Source organism: Enhydra lutris, unplaced genomic scaffold (assembly GCF_002288905.1).
Source record: "Enhydra lutris kenyoni isolate GAN:26980312 unplaced genomic scaffold, ASM228890v2 scaffoldscaffold79, whole genome shotgun sequence".
NCBI classification, from domain to species: domain Eukaryota; kingdom Metazoa; phylum Chordata; class Mammalia; order Carnivora; family Mustelidae; genus Enhydra; species Enhydra lutris.
The window spans coordinates 8144933-8157125 of record NW_019154163.1 but is presented as its reverse complement, the minus strand read 5'-3'; the positions used below and the strand labels follow the sequence as shown (position 1 = coordinate 8157125).

Genomic DNA, 12193 nt, shown 5'->3' with positions numbered 1-12193 from the left:
AGACTTCTCCTCGCATACATTGGCCTTGGCATGCCTAAAACAGTAAGATAGCCTTTTTTGCTTCACTCTACAGACATCTAATATATGTTTGTTAGTACAATATAAATAAGGCCATATATTGAAATCTAGATGTAATTATACTCTACAAATGGTCTATTTAAAAAATATATACTAGCTTATAATTGACTGTTAAAAAAGACAATTTCACATATTTGTCCACATATATACTAAAATGATTGGCATTCAAGCCAAATAGTAAAAATGTCCTCATTTTGCACAGTTCTAGAATGCATAGATTCCAGTTACCATGCGTTAGTTAAATAATACCAATCCCCCAACAACACACAGTTCACATTTCATTCACCATGGTACAATGACGGTCAGTAATTGCATAAAGTACAAACTTTACTGTTAGCTCTTCAGTACATAAATTACTATGCAAATAACAGATGTATATTATGGTTAATGACCAATCGCATCATTTTTTTTCAGTCTTTTGGTGATTGGTCACCGAACATACACTTAGTTTATGTGCTAAGTATGTGTTTATGTTCCCTTTTTGTTTCCCACTGATAAACCCACATGACATTTAACAAAAATATATAATGAAAGAGTGAATTATCCAATAAAAATGAAAATTCAAAAAAGAAACTAGAAGTGATTTTTAAAGCTAATGTATATATTTTTAACTCAATAATAATTAACATAATGTTATACTAGCTTCAGGTATACAATATAATGTGAAATAAGTCAGTCAGAGCAAGGCAAATACCATATAATTTCACCCATAAGTGGAATTTTAAAACAGACGAACAAACAAAGAAAAAGAAGGACTGAAAAAGGAAAGAACCAGACTCTTAAATACAGAGAACAAACTGGTGGTTGCCAGAAGGGAGGTGAGGGGATGGGTAAAATAGATAAAAGAGATTGAGAGTACACTTAACCTCGATGAGCACTGGGTAATGTATAGAATTACTGATTCATTAAATTTTATGTCAAAAATTAACATGCTTTATGTTAATTATACTTTGATATAAAAGAGAGAGAGAGAGAAAGGGAACAGTTGCTGAGAAGAGACACTGCTGGCAAAGAGGGACCTGCCAAAGAAATAAATGAACTATTGCTGAGTTTATCAAGAAGATGATCTTGAAAATCCCAATGACTGGGGGAAGAGTTAAGGTGGCAGAGCAGTAGGAGGACCCTATGCTTGTCTCAACCCTCAAACCCAACTAGATAAATATCAAGTCATTCTGAACACCCAAGAAATCAATCTAAATGCTGAGAGAACAAACTGCAGAACTAGAGGGAGAAAAGAAGCCACATCATGGAAGGTAAGAGGTGGGGAGACCCAATTCTGGGTAGAAAAGAATCATGGATGCTGCAGAGGGGATGGAGCATTGATCTTGGAGAGAGAGGAGAGAAAGAGAGAGAGAGAGAAACAGAGAAAAAGCAGCACACAGGGAATTGCACAAGAGAAACACATCCCCCAAAAAAATCAACTGGAAAAACTAGAGCAGCTGATTATCCATGTTTTTATAAGCAGTGGAGCTCAATGTCTGAGGTTTTAGAAGTCCAAGCCACTACCGAGTCGAGATTGGATAGCATAGCAGTGCTCCTGTGGGGAAGAAGGCCAGAGGTCCAGGAGTGGACAGCACGGTTTGAGGATCCCCTGGGTCACATACTGGGAGAGAAATTTCCCCTTCTTGGAGTGCATTTGGGAGAGGTAGCACAGCTTCTCAGGGGACAAAAGAGCTGGTGAACAGTCATTAGCATAGAAAGAGACACCTGCTGAGGGGAGCAGACCTTGGTGTAGCTTTTTGCTGCACTTTACCATAAATTCAAAGCCCCAGCATGGTAGTGCAACTGCTTCTCTGGGAATAACCGATATCAGCCACAGCATGAGAAGATCCTCCCCCAGAGAATCAGCCCAGGTCCACAACTCACAGATCTCTAAAATTTGGAGTTTTGAAATTGCTGCCTGCCTGAGATCAAACACAGGAGTATTGTGTTGCCTGGCAGGCAGTCAGCTAGGACACAGCCAGGGTAAAAGCAGGTATCTGACAGAATCCAGGAACACAAGAAAGAGATTGTTCACTCTTCTTGTGAGGGTTTCCTGAACAGTGGCAAGTGTGAATTCCCCACTTTGGGGACATGAGAACCGGACGTCACCATTTTCCCCATCCCCAACAACACTGACAGACTTCAGTAAGCAACCCAGCACCCCCAATGGAAGCTGGAGCCACTTAGACCCAGCTCCACCCTCTGCACCCTGCAGGTGCATTTTTACTAGGACAAGTTGGCCTAAGAACCAGGACAGCAGTCCCTTCCCAGAAGACCATATGATTAAACTCATATTTGAAAGTTAAGAACCAAAACAGATGAACATAGGGGAAGGGGAAAAAAGAGAGAGGAAAGCAAAACCATAAGAGACTCAACTATAGAGAACAAACTGGGTTGATGGAGGCAGGTGGTTAGGGGTAGGCTAAATGGGTGACGGGTGTTAAGGAGGGCACTTGTGATGAGCACTGGGTGTTATATGTAAGTGATGAGTCACTAAATTCCACAGCTGAAACCAATTATTACCATATATGTTAATTAACTAGAATAAAATAAAAACTTGGAATCAAATAAATAAATAAATAAGAAAATCCCAATGACGGAAATGACAACAATCTTCAAAGCCTGAGACTTTTTGTCTGAAAATCAACTTCAGACCATAAAATTCCAACAGAGAAAGGAATCTTTTGTTCAGGACTTGGTTCTGCTTTGGGAGGAGAAGCGTGCAAGTCTCAATGACACAGACCTTAAAGACATCAAATATACTTAATTTCATCAGCACCAGAAAGTTTGTGATATTTTTCAGATGAGTAAAGAACCAGGTGAAGACATTGACCTTTTTTTTTTTTTTAAGATTTTATTTATTTATTTGACAGAGAGAGATCACAAGTAGATGGAGAGGCAGGCAGAGAGAGAGAGAGAGAGGGAAGCAGGCACCCTGCTGAGCAGAGAACCCGATGTGGGACTCGATCCCAGGACCCTGAGATCATGACCTGAGCCGAAGGCAGCGGCTTAATCCACTGAGCCACCCAGGTGCCCCGACATTGACCTTTTTGATATGGAACAATTCAAAAGATCATTTAAAAAAAAATTCTTCAGAGAGCATTTTAAAATGTGAGTCTGCCTCAGAGATGCTGAGGAAAATGCAGTATGGACTCAAGTTGCCTGGGATATGGTATAGAAAGCCAAACTGGTACAAACCTACTTACCCTGACAGCTGAAGAGCTATATACCCCTTCTGGGTCAGGCACTGATAGTTGGTAACAACCACCATAAGACTGTGAACATGGACCTCAGTGGCCAGCATCTGGGCTCTCTTAAGTCTGTTGTTTTTAAACAGTATAATCAGACCTTTGAAACTCACAGCTCAACTACACTTCTACAAGAAAGAACACTTGAGCTGGATATACACATGGATTCAGTGATCATTCATAAAAACAATAAAGAGGGAGTCAAGGGAGTAACTCAAGAAACTTTTGGAAACTATCCTCAACCAAGACTAGAATTTTCACAAAATAAGCTTGAAATAAAATTCAAAATGACTTAAATGGAGACATCTTGGCTGAGAGAAAAGAACCACTCTGGTGCCTAAAAATGTTCTCTAGCTCACATCTTCTGGACAGGTTGAAATCCTTAGCACCAGCCGGTATTGCAAATGCACCACTTCCTCCATTGCTCACTTGCATATCCAGTAAGGGAATGTATTATTTTAAAATTAGATATCTCTAATAAGAGATATGTGGTTTTGTAAGCACAATACTCCCTTGACTATACTGCATATGCATTTCAGTTAGCTGGATGGTTTCTGTTTATAAACTTGTGTTTTAGAAATTCACTCTTGATATTGACAAGTTTAAAATATTTATATGATTGTTGGGACTGATTCTTTTCTCCTCCACTGTGAACTCCTCTCCCTCCACACCCTGCAAAGCATAGCAATTGTGGACCTTTAAAAAGTGACAAGATGTCCTTTTTCTCACTCCTATCTCCCTCGATCCTGGAGAGATATGTTATAATTGCTTGTTTCAAGCTTGTTTCAAGCTAGTTTCAGTTGCTTAAGCCTTGAATCATGGAAAGAAGCAGCAAGCAACTCAACTCGACACTTTCTAGGAAAAATCATAAAAGTGATCCGTTTAGAAGGTAGAGCTGTGTTCATACCTGGAGGTAGCATATCAGATGATTCAGTTATATAAAATAATAGTTTCATTGTGAATAAGATACTGTTCATAATCTGTTTTACCATACATATGACATTCAAATGCAACAACACTTGCTGATTAGGAATATGATTGTAATGACCAACCACTGTTTTGGATTGATGGCTTTAATCTGCATTAGGGACCGTCAGCAATCCAAAATAGTGGGTGTTAAAACTGTTTAAATTATAACACATCCAATTTTGACCAAGATTATCTGTGATTGTGATTACTGCTTTTAGTATTAAATACTTGCTTATTTGTGAATAAAGATCTTTAGGAATTGATTTTTAAAAATGAAAGAAAAGGGGAGGGGAGACAAGATGGCAGAGAAGTAGGAGGTGCTGTTTCAACCTGTCCCCTGAAGTGAGCTGATTACCTGCCAAAGAACTCTGATCACCCATGAAATCAGCCTGAGATTAGAATTATACACTTCTAGATCTCTATGGGGGCAGAAGACGCCAGTGGACAGGTAAAGTGGAGTGGGAACATCGGACTAATATCGGAAGATAAACAAAAGGGGGAGGGAGCCACCAGAAGCAACCCATTGGAAAGTAATACCCCAATACGAGAGGCCCTGTGATTGGGGACCAGCATTAAGTTGGAGTCTGGTTGGAAGCACTCAAAAAGAGCAAAAGATCTTAAGGGGAAATTGGTGGAATTGGTCGGTTAGGGACAGGGGCTTAAGCCCATGGACCAAGGACTGCCACCGTAGGCGAGGAATCAGAGAGCGCAGCAAAGAAGCCAGATCTTGGTCCCTGAGCCGCCCATGCGCCTGAGAGCGTCTGGGTGGTGGTGGCCGTGAGGTAGTCTGGGGTAGACACCATCCAGTGCTCTCTAGAACCACAGCCTTTTGTGCTCTGCAGGCACTCTGAGTGACGTGACCAGGGTCTGAGTTGCACCCCACACACTCCCCAGAGAGAGGTGTGTGCAGGTGCCAGCCAGTGCTCTCCAGGACCGGGAGATTCTGAACACTCTCAGCCCAGGCCAGCATAAAAATCTCAGTGCGCTATCTCTGGTTGGGACCTCTCTGGTGGTCTGGACCTGCCCAGACAGCCACAGCTAGTATTTCTCATGGTTTTGGGTACAAGCAGGAGTTCCTGTGACCCCAGAGACCATGACTGGGGATGTACTCTGCCAGTGGCAGAGGGAGAATTTATGTGCTCTGGAGCACCCAGAGGGGAACAGACTGAGGCTTCTCTCTGAGATGGAGGTCTGGGTACAGTTTGCTTTCCTCTAAACCTCCAAAGAACCACTGAAAGCCGCCAAGGGGAGAGAAAACAAACGAACAAACAAACAAAAAAAACCTCCAGAGAACAAAAGCCTAAAAACCGGTTTCCTCAGAGCCCAGCCCCTTGATGGGGGTAGGAGGACTCAACTCTAGTAGCAAGACTCCCAGAAAAAAACATGTGTCAGTCCCCTCCTCCAGAAAGCCAGCCAAAAAAAAATAAAAAAATAAAAAACCACACAGGAGGACAACCACCACTACTTCATAGATACGAGTTTTATTTTTAATTCATTCCCACTTTTCTGGTTATTTTCAATTTTTTTATATAACTTTTTAATCTATTTACCATCACAATGAGATGTTCAGTACATCAAATTCCATAATAACCTTTAACCTGAACTTTTTTGATACATACACCTGTATTTTGTTTGCTTTTCTATTTTTCTATTTTATTTTATTTTATTCTTTTTTAATATTCATATAAAGATAAGCTTCAAGGTAATCCCTTTTCCCCCAACAATGTTACCCCTATATGTAAACCAGTTTTAATCCCCCTTTATCTCAGTTGAGTCCTTTAACAAAGATATCAAGATACATCCAGGAAGAATCAAAATAACCTTCCTTGCCCACACTGAGAATTTATAACCACCCTCCCATCTTTTTCTTCTGTCAGTGTTTCTGTGTACTTGTTTTTGTTCTGGTAGTATATAAATATTATACTTGGAGTTCATTTTGATGGGGTTATTTTTATTTATTTATTTTTCCTCTTGTCATCTACTTTTGTCGGTCATTTTCTTTGTCTGTTTTTGTTTGTATACTTTATAAATCTTACCTTTGGGGCCCATTTGGGCTGGGCCTTCTCTTTTATATTTTCCTTCTTTTTTTTTTTTTTTCCTGTCTCTCTCTCTCCTTTTTTTTTTTTGTTTTTTTTTTTTCATTCTTTTTGGTGGGGAATCTCAATTGCTCAGAAGCATTCCAGAGTGCAGCTTGCCTGCACCATGGTTGATACATCCAGCTACACATCCCCTCAGCCATATCTCACCAAAATGACTAGGAGGAGGAATGCCCAACAGAGGAAAAATTCAGAGACTGAACCCTCTTCATCAGAGCTTTTGGATATGGACATAAACAGTATGTCAGAAAGGGAATTCAGGCTAACAATTATCCAGGCAATAGCTAGGCTGGAGAAAGCCTTTAATGACAAAATGGAATTGATTAGGGCCGAAGTGAAAGCCATCAGAGATGATGTTAACAATGCTCTCAATGAGTTCCAACAGAATCTAAATTCTCTAAAACCTAGGGTAACTGAGACAGAAGATAGAATTAGTGATCTGGAGGACAAACTGATAGAGAAAAAGGATCAGGAGGAAGCCTGGAATAAACAGCTTAGAAGCCATGAAAACAGAATTAGGGAAATAAATGACGCCATGAAACATTCCAACATCAGAATAATTGGAATCCCTGAGGGGGAGGAGAAAGAAAGAAGACTAGAAGATATAGTTGAACAAATTCTCCACGAAAATTTTCCCAATTTGGTGATGGAACCAGCGTTCGTGTACTAGAGAAAGAAAGGTCTCCCCCCAAGATCACAGAATCTAGAAAGACCTCAAGACACATGATTGTGAAAATGATGAATCATAATTTTAGACAGGAGCTCTTGAAAGCAGCTAGGGGGAAGAGTATCCTTATGTACAGAGGAAAGCCTATCAGAATAACGTCATACCTGTCCACAGAAACTGGGCAAGCCAGAAAGGGCTTGCAAGATGTATTCAAGGCACTAAATGAGAAGAACATGCAGCCAAGAATACTTTATCCAGCAAGACTCATATTCAAAATGGATGGAGCGATAAAGAGCTTCCGAGTCAGGAAAAGTTTAAAAGAGTATGTAACCACCAAGCCGGCACTGCAAGAAACATTAAGGGGGGTTCTATAAAAGAGGAAAAAAACCCAAGAATATCATTGAACAGAAAATATATGGTGACAATCTATAGAAATACAGACTTCACACATAACACTATGTCAATAAAAACATATCTCTCAATAATCACTCTCAAGGTGAATGGCCTAAATGCGTCCATAAAATGGCAGAGGGTTGCAGATTGGATAAAATGACAGTACTCATCCATATGTTGTCTACAAGAGACCCATTTTGAACCTAAGGATACATACAGAATGAAAATGAAGGGATGGAGAAGCATCTTTTATGCCAATGGGCCTCAAAAGAAGGCTGGGGTAGCGATTCTCATATCAAATAAATTAGATTTTAAACTAAAGACTGTAGTCAGAGGGGCGCCTGGGTAGCTCAGTGGGTTAAAGCCTCTGCTTTCAGCTCAGGTCATGATCCCAGGGTCCTGGGATTGAGCCCCGCGTCGGGCTCTCTGCTCCGCAGGGAGCCTGCTTCCTCCCCTCTCTCTCTCTGCCTGCCTCTCTGCCTACTTGTGATCACTCTCTCTGTGTCAAATAAATACAATCTTAAAAAAAAAAAGACTGTAGTCAGAGATACAGAAGGACACTACATAATTCTTAAAGGAACTATCCACCAAGAAGATTTAACAATTGTAAATATTTATGCTGCCAATATGGAAGCAGCCAACTACATAAGACAACTGTTAATCAAGATAAAGAGTCATACTGATATGAATACATTAATAGTAGGAGAACTTAACACGCCACTCTCAGCAGTAGACAGATCATCCAAGCAGAAAATCAATAAAGAAACAAGAGCATTGAATGACACATTGGACCAGATGGACCTCATAGATATATACAGAACATTCCACCCTAAAACAACAGAATACTCATTCTTCTCGAGTGCACATGGAATCTTCTCCAGAACAGACCACATACTGGGTCACAAATCAGGGCTCAACTGATACCAAAAGATTGAGATTTCTCCCTGCATATTCTCATATCACAATGCTTTGAAACTGGAGCTCAACCACAAGGAGAAGTTTGGAAGGAATTCAAACACCTGGAAGCTAAAGACCACCTTGCTTAAGAATGCTTGGATCAGCCAGAAAATCAAAGAAGAACTTAAACAATTCATGGAAACCAAAGAGAATAAGACACTTCAGTACAAAACCTATGAGATACAGCAAAGGTGGTCCTAAGGGGGAAATACATAGCCATCCAAGCCTCCCTCAGAAAAACTGAAAAATCCAGAATACACCAGCTGTCTTTACACCTTAAAGAACTGAAGAATCAAAAACAAATTAAGCCAATTCCACACACAAGAAGGGAAATAATCAAGATTAGAGTAGAGATCAATGAGATAGAAACTAGAGATCCAGTAGAAGGGATCAACGAAACTAAAGCGGGTTTTTTGAGAGAATCAATAAGATCAATAAACCATTGGCCAAACTAGTCCAAAAGAAAATAGAGAAGGCCCAAATTAATAAAATTATGAATGAAAAGGGAGCGATCACAACTAACACCAAGGAAATAGAAACAATCATCAGAAATTATCATCAACAGTTATATGCCAATAAGTTAAGCAACCTAGATGAAATGGATGCATTCCTGGAAAACTATAAACTTCCAAAACTAAACCAGGAAGAAATTGACAACCTGAATATACTGATATCTAGTAACAAGATTGAAGCAGTGATCAAAAACCTCCCAAAAAAACAAGAGCCCAGGATCTGAGAGATTCCCTGGGGAATTCTAGCAAACTTTCAAAGAAGAAATAACACAATTCTCCTGAAGCTGTTTCAAAAAATTGAAGCAGAAGGAAAACTTCCAGACTCTTTTTATGAAGCCAGCATTACCCTGATCCCCAAACCAGGGAAAGACCCCACCAAAAAGGAGAATTTCAGACCAATATCCCTGAGGAATATGGATGCTAAGATTCTCAACAAGATCCTAGCTCATAAGATCAAGCAATACATTAAAAAGATTATCAACCATGACCAGGTGGGATTCATCCCTGGGTTGCAAGGATGGTTCAACATTCGCAAATCAATCAATGTGATAGAACAAATCAATAAGGGAAGAGAGAAGAACCACATGGTCCTCTCAATTGATGCAGAAAAAGCATCTGACAAGATAAAACATCCATTCCTGATTAAAATGCTTCAAAGTATAGGGATAGAAGGAACATTCCTGAACTTCATAAAATCTATCTATGAAAAACCCACAGCAAATATCATCCTCAATGGGAAAAAGCTGATAGCCTTCCCTTTGAGATCAGGAACACGACAAGGATGCCAACTCTCACCACTCTTGTTCAACGTAGTATTAGAAGTCCTAGCAACAGCAACAGCAACAAAAAAGAGAAATAAAAAGTATTCAAATTGGCAATGAAGAAGTCAAACTCTCTCTCTTCACAGATGACATGATACTTTATATGGAAACCCCAAAAGACTCCACCCCCAAGATACTAGAACTCATACAGCAATTCAGTAATGTGGCAGGATACAAAATCAATGTACAGAAATCAGTTGCTTTCTTATATATGAACAATGAAAATACAGAAAAGGAAATGAGAGAATCAATTCCGTTTACTATAGCACCAAGAACCATAAGATACCTGGGAATAAACCTAACCAAAGAGGTAAAGGATCTGTACTTGAGGAACTACAGAACACTCATGAAAGACATTGAAGACACAAAAAGATGGATGACCATTCCAAGCTCATGGATTGGAAAAATAAACATTGTTAAAATGTCTATACTGCCTAGAGAAATCTATACTTTCAGCGTCATTCCGATCAAAATTCCACCGGCATTTTTCAAAGAGCTGTAACAAACAATCCTAAAATTTATATGGAATCAGAAGAGACCCCAATTTGCTAAGGAAATGTTGAAAAAGAAAAACAAAACTGGGGGCATCACGTTGCCTAATTTCAAGCATTACTACAAAGTTGTGATCACCAAGACAGCATGGTACTGGCATAAAAACACACACATAGTCCAGTGGAACAGAGTAGAGAGCCCAGATATGGACCCTCAACTCTCTGGTCAGATAATCTTCGACAAAGCAGAAAAAAATATATGGTGGAAAAAGGACACTCTCTTCAATAAATGGTGTTGGGAAAATTGGACAGCTATATGTAGAAGAATGAAATTCAACCATTCTCTTACACCATACACAAAGATAAACTCAAAATGGATAAAAGACCTCAACTTGAGGCAGGAATTCATCAGAATCATAGAGGAGAACATAGGCAGTAACCTCTTTGATATTGGCCACGGCAATTAATTTCAAGATATGTCTCCAAAGGCAAAGGAAACAAAAGCAAAAATGAATTTTTGGGACTTCATCAAGGTCAAAAGCTTCTGCACAGCAAAGGAAACAGTCAACAAAACAAAGAGGCAACCCAAGAAATGGGAGTAGGTATTCGCAAATGACAGTATGGACAAAAGGATGATATCCAGGATCTATAAAGATCTCAAAAGCAACACTCAAAAAGCAAATAATCATGTCAAAAAATTGGCAGAAGACATGAACAGACACTTCTCCAATGAAGACATACAAATGGCTAATCGACACATGAGAAAACGTTCATCATCACTGGCCATCAGGGAGATTCAAATCAAAACCACATTGAGATACCACCTTACACCAGTTAGAATGGCCAAAATTAACAAGACAGTAAATAACGTGTGTTGGAGAGGATGTGGAGAAAGGGGAACCCTCTTACACTGTTGGTGGGAATGCAAGTTGGTACAGCCACTTTGGAAAACAGTGTGGAGATTCCTTAATTAAAAATAAAAAATTAAAAATAGAGCTACCCTATGACCCTGCAATTGCGCTACTGGGTATTTACCCCAAAGATACAGATGTAGTGAAAAGAAGGGCCATCTGTACGCCAATGTTCATAGCAGCAATGGCCAGTCACCAAACTGTGGAAAGAACCAAGATGCCCTTCAACAGACAAATAGATAAAGAAGATGTGGTCCATATACACTATGGAGTATTATGCCTCCATCAGAAAGGATGAATACCCAACTTTTGTATCAACATGGATGGGACTGGAAAAGATTATTCTGAGTGAAATAAGTCAAGCAGAGAAAGTCAGTTATCATATGGTTTCACTTATTTGTGGAGCATAACAAATAACACAGAGGACATGGGGAGATGGAGAGCAGAGGGGAGTTGGGGGAAATTGGAGGGGAAGATGAACCATGAGAGACTATGGACTCTGGTAAACAATCTTAGGGTTTTTAAGGGGCAGGGGGTGGGAGGCTGGGTGAGTCTGGTGGTGGGTATTATGGAGGGCACATATTGCATGGAGCACTCGGTGTGGTACATAAACAATGAATTCTGGTACACTGAAATTTTTAAAAAATAAATTAAAAAAATAAAATAATAATAAGAAGAAATGAAAGGAAAAAAAGGAAAAGGTAAATGGAGTCATAGAAGAAAAAGCCAATTTTGGATATGGTGACACCACCACTGTTTAGGGAGGTTTGATGTATGAGGACATAACATAAATTAGGAATCTGGTTGCGATGACCAACCACTGTTTTAGATTTATGGCTTGCATCTACATTAGGTACTGTCAGCAATCCAAAATAGTGGGTGTTAAAACTGTTCAAATTATAACACATCTGATTTTGACTTTTAGTTCCCAAGATTATCTGTGACTGTGATTACTGCTTTTAGTATTAAATATCACTGCCAACAGTGAAAAGATCTGTGGACATAAAGTATAAAATTTACATTCATCTTTATCCACATTTCCCAGTGGAGCCCCTGGCCCTGAGAATG

General features: G+C 39.6%; 1 pseudogene; it reads left to right on the top strand.

Moving 5' to 3' along the window:
• Positions 1 to 1552: 1552 nt before the first annotated feature.
• LOC111160914 lies at positions 1553 to 3786 on the top strand (annotated as a pseudogene).
• Positions 3787 to 12193: the final 8407 nt, after the last annotated feature.